Source organism: Rousettus aegyptiacus, unplaced genomic scaffold (assembly GCF_014176215.1).
Source record: "Rousettus aegyptiacus isolate mRouAeg1 unplaced genomic scaffold, mRouAeg1.p scaffold_m13_p_12, whole genome shotgun sequence".
NCBI classification, from domain to species: Eukaryota; Metazoa; Chordata; class Mammalia; order Chiroptera; family Pteropodidae; genus Rousettus; species Rousettus aegyptiacus.
This window is the reverse complement of record NW_023416287.1, coordinates 90,805,085-90,817,524: the sequence shown is the minus strand read 5'-3', so window position 1 is coordinate 90,817,524 and position 12,440 is coordinate 90,805,085. Positions and strand designations below refer to the sequence as shown.

At 40.2% G+C, this 12,440-nt stretch overlaps 1 non-coding gene and 1 pseudogene across 1 annotated transcript; both read left to right on the top strand.

Annotated features, from left to right (window-relative positions):
• The first annotated feature begins 4,127 nt into the window (after positions 1–4,127).
• Positions 4,128–4,246, top strand: LOC118610576 (annotated as a pseudogene).
• A 1,789-nt stretch (positions 4,247–6,035) lies between these two features.
• On the top strand, positions 6,036–6,154 carry LOC118610352. Its single transcript, XR_004953864.1, has one exon. It is a non-coding gene; the product is annotated as a 5S ribosomal RNA (ribosomal RNA).
• Positions 6,155–12,440: the final 6,286 nt, after the last annotated feature.

The following is a 12,440-nucleotide window of genomic DNA, read 5'->3' as shown; positions in this document are numbered from 1 at the left end:
CGGCCATCCGTTTAGGCCCCGACTCGCGGGTGCTTGTGCGGCCTGCGTCCAGGTTCGGTTTTGTTCATAAAGCTGCGTTTGGCATCCCTACACTGGTCTTTCATGAGATGGGTTTTCGTGGTCCTTGGGGTCATGAGCTGAGTGGTCAGACCACGGTAGGTGGGTGCTTACCTTTTTAAGAAATGGACAAACTGTTTTCCAAAGAGGTCCTCGCCTTTTACATTCTCGCCAGCAGTGTGGGAACTTCGTTTCCCTCAAATCCACGCCAGCATCTGGCGTCGGCTGCCTCTAATTTTGGCTGTTCTAATGCAGATTTCTCACTGCCTCACTGTCGTTCTGATCTTTACTCCTTTAATGATTAATGATGTGGAGACATGTTTTTGTGTGCTATTTTCTATCGTACATCTTTGATAAAATATCTGTTCGGATTTCTTGCCTGTTTTTTTAATTGGAGAGTTTGCTTTTTTATCACTGAATTTTATACATTACAGAAACAAGTGTTTTTAATCATATACGCGGTCTGCAAATTTTTCTTCCCATTTCGGGCAGGTCTTTTCATTCTTTTAATAGTATCCTTTGAAGAGCACAGATTTTTAGGTTTGATGAAGTCCAATTTACTGTATCTTTTCCATTAAGGATCAGGCTTTTGGAGTTTTACCTAAAATGTATTTGCCTAACCTGAGGTTAGGCATATAGGGTTGTAATTTTCTTTGAGTTACTTTATGTGAATATGAGATACACACACACACACACACACACACACACACACACACACACACATATATATATTTTTCTTTGAGTTAGTTGTTGTAGACATGATATTTAGATATCCATGTTCATTTCTTACACATGTAAAAGTCTCGTTTTTCACCAACATTTGTTGCATAAAGGCAACGAAACCGTCTCTGTCTTGAACGAGGTGCGCGGACGGTCACGTGGCAGTGAGCACGGGGTGCAAATGTCTTTGTATGACGTGACGAAGCCCACATCGACATGAAAGACGCCGACTGAGGTAGCGGCCCGGTTGACACCGGCCAGACTGTCACCACCCTCCCCGGGCCTTCCCTGGTGGCCTCGTGGATGCAGAAATCACGTCAGTGGCCATGGGGCCATCGGAGGTGCACGACAGCCATCGACTGAGCGTCCACACTGCCAGCTATTTAATCCAATGCTGTCCCTTACGGGACACTATTCCCCGGGGAACCCAAACTTCCACTGGCATAGAGTCGATAATATCAGGCCCTTTTCTCCCTAGAAAGGACAATTCACTGTGACCTGGATTTGACGTACGTTCCAGATATGAACTTGTTTCTGTCTTCAGCGTCTCAGCCACCTTGGCTTTCAGGACGTAGGGAATGTCCGATCTCCTGATCGTAGGGTCCAGCCCCTCACAGCCTTTGACTAAGTATCCCCATGTACGGCAGAGCAGGGGTCCTAGTCCTCTCAGGTAACACAGCGCCTAGACATGACCGCTGGTGAGAGGCGAAGGCCGAGGCATCAGCTTGGGTAGTAACACCTGGAATGAAGGACACTCCCATCAGGAGCTCCTGCATCAGGGACCTTCGCACGGCCCATCATCAAGTGCGCCATGAGACAACTGGCAGTTCATCAAGGCAAGCTTGGCGCCTGCTCACCGCAGAGACGGCCACAGGACCTGGTGCGCTGAGGTCGCGCGAAGCCTTTGGTGATCTTTGTGGAGGTGTTCACTGCAGTCTCTTTCTCAGACTCACTCACCTGTGGACAGACGCAAAGCGTGACGCTGGACACAATTACCTACCCCTTAACTAAACAGGAAGGACTCGGAGGGGGTGGGGGGAAATGCCGAATCTTTTCTCCATCAGCGACGGTGAAATGTTCAGCCAGAAGTTTTGCATTATGAACAAACAGGTTTCAGCGGGTTTACTGTAATATTGATCAAGATTTTATTTTCTACCACTGCTTGAAGAAATTTGATCAAAATAACCTAGCAAGAATTGTTTCTCTTATTGATTTTTAAATGTCCTTCGATTATGCACAGATTCTGACTATGGGCCAACTAATGTCAATATTACTTAGATTCTCAGTTAATAACGCTTTTGAAAATTAAGCTTTTACTACCATCAAGAATCAATAAAAACAGGCCTGCTCTCCTACCTACACAGATTAGAGACAGCAATAGATAAAATAGATTTTAAAGCATCTTACATATGGTTTCAAATTCGTACATTAAAGATTCAAAAACCTTTTAGATGAGTGGACACATTTCCTTTAAGAAAACATAAAAGACGGATAAATAACCTCCTTCAAACTAAGGCCATGCGTTTATTCACCTGAAGCCAGAATTGCAGCAAAAAAAAAAAAAGTTTTTCATTATTTACAGGCATTAAAAAAATGCCAAAGATAAAAATGAAACTACCTAACATAGCATGCATTATTCAGAATTCAGCTGACCGGCAGGGATTAATTGCGCTCATTAATTAGTGTTCTCGCTCTGATCGTAGTGTCTTTTCCAGCTGCTTCCCACGGCCAGCAAGCCCCAAGCTTCGCTGCTGGGACGGCCCGCGCGGGCACTCTGCTGCGCGGGTCTGGACGGCGGGGCGCAGCTGCTGACACCTGCTTTGACGTGTCCCCAGGTGTGCATCTCTCTCCCTGCTACCTGGCGGGACTCCGGGGCCCCAGGCTCGTGTCGTACAGGAGCTGATGCCGCCCGGATCACAGAGCCCTGGCGCCGCGGTCCTTGGCGCCCCGGGGCCACCGCCGTGGAGAGGGGTGGTCTTTCCATTCGGGCAAAGGAAAATCATCTCGCCCTGCCAAGCATTGCCGGTCTCACCAACTGCCTGTTTGATTTTGCAAAGATAAGTATCTGTATTGGTCAGCAACACAGGACACCAGGAGCCTATGTTCTTATCAGAAATGCACTCGACTGTTAAACCGAAGACCTATTTTATATTAAATTATTCAGATTAGAATAATGCCTTTGTTGTTTTGTGTCTCTCAGTCCAGGAAGACCTAAATTATAGAGAATTCCTAAATTATGGATGACAAAATACCCTGTTCTACAATAATCTATGTTTTCGTTCACAGTATCTACTATTAAAGATGAGAGAAGTGAGGATTTCACTTCGAGAAACTTGTCATCAGTAAAATGCCACATAGTCCCCTGCAGAGGTGAAAGATCTCTCCCCAGGGTCGCCATCACCCACATCTAGTCAGCTCGGTTCTTCTGGACAAACATTAATTGAAGTTTATTGCCAATCAGGTACCCTCCCTGTCCCCAAATGACAAACAACACAAACTAGCTTCAACGAAACACTGAAGCTTTTGACCAAAAACCTCATACGGCCAGGGTCGCACTGATCTCATAAACTGCAACTAGGATTTTAAAGGGAATTTAAGTGGAATTTTAAAAGAATTACTCAGAAAGCAAGGCATATTTTTTTTTTTACAATATACATATTGCAAAAAAATAAAGACATATTACCTTCATTTTAGGCTGCTTGTCCGATGATCACAATGAGCAAACGTCGGTCTGTTTTACGCCCGGTGCATGTTTCCTTCTCAGAAGAATGCCATGCAAGGAGAGCGACAACGGGGCGCTGTCCTGGGCTCCCCCAGCTTCCTGACACACAGTGACTCTACATTAAGGAAGTGAGTCCATGCAGACTTTTTTTTTTGTAGCCTTAAAAGCTTGAGTAAAGATGGCTTTGATAGTTAAAAAGCGTTCATGACAGTTTTAATGAAAGAACTGGCTCACGGTTACTTGTGAATTTATTAGCTAGCGACTGGTTAAAAAGCCCATGACAATCACAACGAAGGAAGTGCACAGCAACGTGCCTTCGGATCTGAGATGTCCTAATCTTGCAGGAAGGAAATTGATTTTAGAGCTTCCAACATTTATGAAATGGGAGAAACTGTCTTATGTTTACTATGTGCACAGTGCATGTCTCTGTGACTTTTTTTCTACTGACTAATGTGAAATGACATTACTTTCCCATTTTTCATACTGCTTATTTTATATTTTCCCTCTTGTTTAAACATCCCTAATAATAATTTCCTCTCCCTAGGACTCTATTCCCTTTAACTCAGGGCAGGAGAAAGAGAAACTAGTGGACAGAGAGGGGGAGACAAGTTGATTTAGAAATTAAGTATACTATGGCCATGTTGCCCTGAACAAGCCCAATCCTGTCTAATCTCAGAAGCTAAGCAGGGTCGGGCCTGGTTAGTACTTGGATGGGAGACCACCTAGGAAGACCAGGTGCTGTAGGCATAAAAAATATAAAAAATAATAAAATTAAATTAAAAAACTAAAAAATAAAGTGTTGTAAGTTGACAAGGTCCTTGTAATCTGTGAGGTCAACCAAGGGTTGCCTCATCTAAAAAGAAAAAAAAAAAGAAATTATGTAAAAATAAAATTGCAATATTTCATCTTTCTATCACTTTCTTGAAAAACAGTTTTCCTGTCAAGACCTCTGGAAACCATTATAAGCTGATTTTGATATACTTGGAATGATCAAGGGAAAACCAGGTTTTGGTGTCTCTGGTGGGTATATATAGGGAGTGGGTATTTGTGCCTTTGTGTATTTAAGACAGGTCACCTGTCACCTGAAGCTTTGAGTGTGTTCTCCTAATCTGACAATCTTGTTTCCAGACTTGCCTATAACTTCAAGCTCTGTCATTAAACTATCTTTATCTGGTGTGTAGGCTTTCCACAAAATAGCCTGGAAGCTAAAGAACATTGATTAGGAACTGTCAAGAGACATTTCATACTCGGGTTTTCTACAGCATTTCAGTTCCTTACTCGAAATCCACTTTATTTCTAAATGCTGAAAATTCAGCATCTTTAACAGCAGCCGAATTAAGAGGCCCAAGAAAAACAGAGAACAAAGATCTAAGAAGAAGAAAGTCATTCCCTTAGCAAGTTTCTAAAATGATCATAATTTAAGTTTGGAAAATTTTTTTTTAAGTGACAATTTTTTAAGTAACTATATCACCAAACTCTATTTAATTAAGTACTAGATCAAGTAATAAACATCAGTTTAGAGGGGATATTTACATACCTAATCATTCTGCAAAACAAAATAAAATTATTACTATTTATTCTGTATTGGAGATGATGTGGAGAAAAAGGAACCCTCATACACTGCTGGTGGGGGTGCACATTGGTACAGCCGCTATGGAAAACAGTGTGGAGGTTCCTCAAAAAACTAAGAATTGATCTACCATATGATCCAGCAATCCCTCTACTGGGCATTTACCCCAAAGACTTAGAAAATCACATCCATAAAGATATTTGCAGACCGATGTGCATAGCAGCATTATTCACAGTGGCCAGGACATGGAAGCAACCGAAGTGTCCTATGATAGATGATTGGCTAAAGAAGCTGTGGTGCATATACACAATGGAATATTACTCAGCCATAATAAGAGATGAAATACTGCCATTTACAACAACACGGGGGGACCTTGAAATAATCATACTAAGCAAGATAAGCCAGGCAGAAAAGGTTGAAAGTCACATGATATCACCTATGTGGAATATAAACCTAAAAGCACCAAATGAAGAGGACAAACAGAGACTCATGGGCACGGACCAGATGGGAGGGGGCGGAAGAGGGGGAGGAGGTGGACGGGGTAGAGGGGGCCAAATATACGGGGGTCAGGGGAGAGCGAAATGGGCAAAGGGGATCAAATATATGGTAGCTGAAGGCAATTGGACTTTGAGTGGTAAACACACAATAGAATATACAGATATGAAATTATAATGTGCACCTGAAAATTATATAATAGTATTAACCAATTTTGCCCCAATAAACTAAATGAAAAATAAAAAATATTCTATATCGAAAATGACACTTGACAAATAAATATTTTGAGAAATAATGTACTTTTTTTCAGAGCTGTCAAAATAGATATCATGAATTTATCAATCATTTTAAATTAGAAAAACAGATTTAGAAATTTTTATTATGGGATTTAATATTCTGATAGCATAATTTTCTTATAATTATTCCTTGCCTTTTCATTATAAATGAAAAAAATGTATAAATGATATCTTGGTCTATGGCCATGCCACCCTGAATGCTCCTGATCTCGTCTGATCTTGGAAGCTAAGCAGGGTCGGACCTGGTTAGTACTTGGATGGGAGACCGCCTAGGAAGACCAGGTGCTGTAGGTGTTAAAAAATAACAACAAATAAATAATATCACAATGTCTCATAAATAAACTTTTATTTGTTTCCATATAATTACTGGGGGTATTTAAAGGTTTATAATAGCAAAAATATGTGGTATATTATTAAAATAAACTTGTATTCAGTTGTATGTGTTTATAAAAAAACAAATTTAAGTTTTAATAATCAATGAATTTTAAATTTGTTTTGGAGATTTGAAGAAATATGTAAATCAAAAATTAGACCAAAATTTATATAATTTTAAAGTAAAGGAAAATATGTTGAATATATTTTCTAGGTTTTTATAGATAGCTCAGTTGCTTACATTTTTAGACAATAGCCTGAAAAATAGGGTGTATTCTATATTTCCATGAACTGTATGTATCATTTCCTTTTTTTTTTTTTAAACAGCATCATTAAGATCTAGTTAACAGGCCATACAATTTGTAAGTGTGCAATTCAGTTGTGTTAGTACATTCACAAAGTTGTGCAAACCATCATCACGGTCTCATTCCAGAACATGTTTATCGGCCCCAAAGGAAACCGTGCACCCTTCAGTGCTCAGTCTTCATTTGCATGTACCCCAGGCTCTAGCCACTCCGCTATAATTTCTGTGTCTGTGGACTTGCCTTCCTCAACACTTCAAATGGATGTTCAAATGAACCCTTATTCTGTAGATCGTGGTGTCTGAGGAGAAACTTTATAGCAAATGCCCTGGTATTTTTGTAGATCAATCAGCATCTAGTAGGTGTTCAATAAACACACAAGGGATAATATAAATGCACATCATACACAGAAACAAAGTAAAATAAAAATATTTAAAGTCATATTTATCCTGTTTAAATATGCATATATTTAGAGCACACATTGCCATAAATACCCTTGAAATATGGCCGCATCGTTTATTTATTTGCATCGGTGTTAATTAATTTTAAAAAACAGGAAAAAGACAGGATAGGCTGGTGTGCAGAAGTTTAAAATTTGCCATTGCCAGCAAAGCTGCATCATGTTTTTTGTTTAAAAATATATATATTTTTGAACCTTTTGGGATAAGTCTGTCTCATCGCTTATTGTGTGAACACAACACCTGTGTACTCTTTAAATAGGTCATTATCTGAAATGATATAGGGGTGTGTGTGTGTGTGTGCACGTGCACATGTCCGATTTTAAGTGCTTGCATTACTGTAATCTTACAAAGCTTTCAGAGAAGCGCCTGACACAGTTCAGAATATTTCTGATGATTTACTTCTCTGGGAAGCCATCACGATTTACAGCCCTGTCAGCTGGAGAGAGCTTCTCGATGCCACCAGTGCAAGGTGGTTTGATATCATGCCCAGAAATGATGTTGCAGGCAAATGTTTCCCTTCAAGCCCTGGAACATCATCGTGTAACTTCCCCACAGAGCTATTTTCTATTGTCTGAGAAAGTATGGTGGGGATTACTGAGAAGGAGCATAACCGATTCTCTCACCCTCGTGCTTGGCAAGAACAAAGCACCTGATTTAGCAGACGGGTCTAGGAGAGTGAACGGGAAATCGCCTTCATCTGTAACTTGCATTTTTCTAGATGCTTTCCGTGGATTAATCATGTACATTCGCCTTTCCAGATTTGCAAAGTACCTAATTTCTTTGTTTTCAACACACGGAGTTCTTGTTAGAACAGGAATTACCATGTTTTAAAGACTAACTACACATCTCTTATAAGTTTTGTCTGTTTAAAGCTTGAGATCTCATGCAGAGTGAGCTCTGGGGTGTGGTTGGTCACTGTCAGCTAAAGCGGGGGGCGGGGGGAGGGCGGGAAGCTCTTGGTGATCTCGATGTCGCCCATTTGGATGTATGCACAGAAGTGGGAGTGCTGGGTCATATGGTCGTTCTGTTTTAATTTTTGGAGGAGCCTCCATATCGTTTTCTGTGGCATCTGCCTCATTTCCAATCCCAATGATGCACGAGGGTCCCCTCTCCTCCACATCTTCACCAACGCTTATCTGCTGTCCTCCGGGTGACAGCTGCCCTAACAGGTATGAGGTGCCATCTCATTGGTTTTGATTTGCATTTCTCTGTTTCTTTTTTTTTTTATTATTCTTTGTTTTGCCCAGATTCCCCTGGCGTCTTGCCAGAACTCATGGTTTCAGATATTTCCTACCTCAAAAATGTCCACATCCTCCGACCCGTGATTTCCAGAGATGGCCCTGACCGGCCAGTATTCCCGTAACTATCTCCACCTGTAATTGTTTTAATTGATTCTCAGAATATTTCTGAACTATATGTAAGGGGTTACTTCAATTATGGAGGAAAAAAAAACAAATCCCAAACACCTACATTGATAGACTCCAACTAAAGAGTGTCAGTGTCTGAGAATGAAACCTACTTATTCATTCAAAATTCAGTTTTGCCAAAAAGAGACTCTTTGCTTTGTTTTAATTGATTTCTTAGTGATATATTTTGAAACACAGTATCTCTGCTGATTTTAGGTTAAAATGAAAAATTAATTTGCTATTATAACAGCGTCAAGTAGTTTACATTTTCTGAAAATTATTTCCTTTCGGTCTGTGTAGACATAAAGAAAGCTCCTGCTCCACACACTTATTCCATTGTGTATCCGTTTGGGAAGAAGTCCTGCTAGTTTTATATGGGTTTTGCCAACAGATTCGCACTGATTTAGAGGAGCTACACTTTAAGACCGGTATTTTGCAGTATCTATATTGCAATATCTGTTTGGTTTTTTTTTTTTTGGCGTGTGCGTTTCTGCATTCCCTTTCTCTGCGTTCACGCTCATCAATCATACTGAGAAGCTGACTTATATTCTCCACACTTCAACACTAACTGAATTACAGAGCTGAAAAACTTACTCAAAGTTTAAAATGTGATAAACATAATCGAATTGCTCTAGTCAAATTCTAACGGCGGTGAATAGATGACACTAATTACCATTTCTTATTATGCTACAAATGTGGTTTACTCCATCTTTATTCATGAAGAAATATCATGCACCCTCTACGGGGACTGCAAAAAGATGCAACATTGGCTTATTTGTTTCCTCAGTTTTCCTTCTCTCTTTTACCATCATCCAAGAGATATAATTTTAAGCTACAATATATTTATATGAGGTAATTTTTTTTACCCACTTTGAAAGATACTTGTTACTCTTGAAAATATTCGCATTGCTGCTTAAACAAGTGCTTTTAAAACTCCAGTAAAATGACATAACTTTTGTTGTTGTTATTGTTCTCGAAGATTTTTTTATTTTGGAGAGAGTGAGATTGTTTCAGATCAGTTAACATAAAAAACAGTGGAGCATGTGCAAGGAAAATGCACCAAGATGAGAGAAATTAGACCATTCTTTCCAGGAAAAAAAAATATGTAAATATATTACTTTTCAAACATTGTCTACCTTTTTGCATGAGGAAATTTCTTAGTAACTTGACTTGAAAATAGTTTATAGAAAATAATTAGTCAAACTTGCTTACATGCTAAATAGCTTAAATAATTCACATAGCTGTTTCCAGTGGTCTCGATAGAGGTGCTTTCGACAGACTTATCGTTTGATGATGACAGACTCATTCTCCACACCAAGCGTTGGATAAGGAAACTCAGCTCCAATGTCTGCTTCTATTTGTCAGATAGTCAAAGTCAGCTTTGCTTTTTTTGCTTGCAAGGCAAAACCAACCTGAGTATTTCCTCATGAGTTGCTAAAACATACATATTAAAACAATAAACACAATAATAGAAATAGAGTGTTAATTAATTTCGGAATCCTGGTATTCTGAGTATGCCGATGGGAAGTTTATCTGGAGTTCAGTGAAGAATATTTAAGTAGAAAGAGAAATTTGAAGGCTTTGGACATACGTGTGGAAATTAAATTGAGGAGAGTGGTTTATGACTCCACCAGAAATAATTCTGAGAGGGATACAAAGACCCAAACTAAAATAAAGCTCATAAAATAACTCGCAGGGCAGGGAAAGCGTAAACAGGATGACCTGGTTTTATATCCGTTGTTCCAATTTATAGACACACTTCCTTTCACTTTTTAAAGTGCCCTGGTTCAGATGCTAAACCAGGCAGGCACTCCACTTATAGGTAGTGATAATGGAATTATATGTCATTCTCAAAGCAAGTAAAACCTTAGTAGGGTGTCTAATAGGGGACTCATTTTTATGTAATTGACATTGTGAAATCTCTTGACATTGGGTGGATAATTGATTGGAGGGACTAAAAAATAAAATGAGGACAAGAGTGGCTCTAATGTAGGGAACAAGGGGGAAGATGAGCTGGGATTGAGTCAGACCCATTATTAACCACAAGAAGCAGTTTGGAGCATTTGTCCCCTTATGTGAGGGGAAGCTTTGTAAAGCATTAAGTTGTTTATGATACACAATTTATAGTTCAAAATAAAGAGTCATTTTGGCTGTCAAATGTAGATTAATTGTAGTGCTACAAGTTTGGAAGCAGGGAGAGTGACTGGGACTGACTTTGACATCCAGCCAAGAAGTGTTGCGGTCTTAGACTTAGGTGGTAATAATGAGAAGACACAGATGGGCGTGGGACACCTGTCAGAGAGAATAGACGGGAAGTAAAGGATTCAGAGAGACTCGCGAGGAAAGTGGTATCTAGGACGACCTTGGATGCACTCGCTAAGCGAGGAGGTGGGTGTTATTTAGGCAAAGAGGTATCACCGGATAGGATTTAGAGAGAGAAGAAATGTGTTCTGACTGTAAATATTAAGTTTGGTAAGTCTTGGACCATCCAAATCAGAATGGTAAATTCTATGTGCAAGCCGGCCAATCACAGAATTCTGACTAATGATATATGTTTTGACATCATTCGAATATAGTTGATATTTAAAATTAAGTGGCTATTTGCTTCTAGGTTATGATATGGTGAAATTAAAAAATACACTGTGGATATATTTTCTGATCGCAAACATATTTGATGACACCTGTAATTTTTATGTAAGTTGCTTGAATTGTTTAGAATCGTTGGGCCATACTCTTCTTCCCTCAAAATTCATTAGTACGTATTGTTCTATTACTGTCCAGCAACTACATTTTAAAACATGTTTCCACTCAATGAATTATGCTCTCCTCTAGGAAATTCGCATTCCACAGGTTGGCACTCTGGCATGAATAATCGCATATCTTTATCTTAAACTTAATTAATTTAACCTCTCATTCTTTTCCTTTGTCTTATTAATCTAGTCTTAATTTAAAGCTCTACCTAATGGAGAATGTACCTTATTTCCCCCAGAGAAAAATAGTAAATGAGGATGATGGTCGGACGTGTTTAGTTGACACACTTTTCGTCTCCTCCTTAAACATGTCCGTGTGCAGTGCTCACGCCTAAGCACTCTTTCCTCAGACAGTGGGAGCGTAGGGGTCACCTGGAACCCACGCAAAACAAGTTCATTGATTAGCCTAGAGTTTCAAAGCTCATTTTCTTGAATCTTAATAAAAGTAACAAGTAAAGTTATTGAAACCCAGGCTTTCAATAAAAAGACTTTTCAAATTTCTTCAGCTACCACTTAGCATACGAAGGGCCAGGCTTTGACAAGAGGACGAGGGGGATGGGTAGAGGAGAATGAAGGGGAGACGCTGAGGTTGGGGTGCGAGAGAGCTGGACGGAGATGCCTAAGTGGGCACCGCTCCTAGTTTAACACGTGACAGGAAGTCCCGGGGGGCACGGGACTTGGCACCCGAAAGCTGGAAAGCCGGTGGAGGCCTGGACGGGGCTGACCGGGCTGTCGTCGGGGCTGGGCGAGGCAAGGCGGTTAATCCCACTCTCTGCCTGCAGTGCCCACACGTCACTCAAAGCCATCCAGATAGGACGTTTCAGAGAACAGACCGCAAAAATGCCAGCCATTCTGCAGAGGAGAATGACTAATGTTTGGAGAATACACGGACCCAAATGCTTTTCTCCTCAGGCCACCAGCAGCTGAGCCTTGATATCATTTTCAGAGGAGCAAAAAGGTGCTAAGCTAAAAAGACGAACAAACAGTGTCATATATGCACTACAGATTTCTAGCGGAGGTATTTAGTCATCTTCCCAGTATAGAAAGCTTCATTATGTCCCAAACAGGTCCACTATTTCAAGGTCTTCTCACCTTCTCCACACCATCCCTGCAAATACACATTCCCCCCATAACTTATACTTCTCAAATAGCATCTCTGTCCAGTCAGTAATCCAACACAAAAAAATAATTATTGCAGACCAGTTAACCCATCCATCAACTGGTTCAGGCTCAAGTCATTTCTCAACTGTTACCTCCCCGCCATTCCCACAGCCAAAGCCTGACCTCGA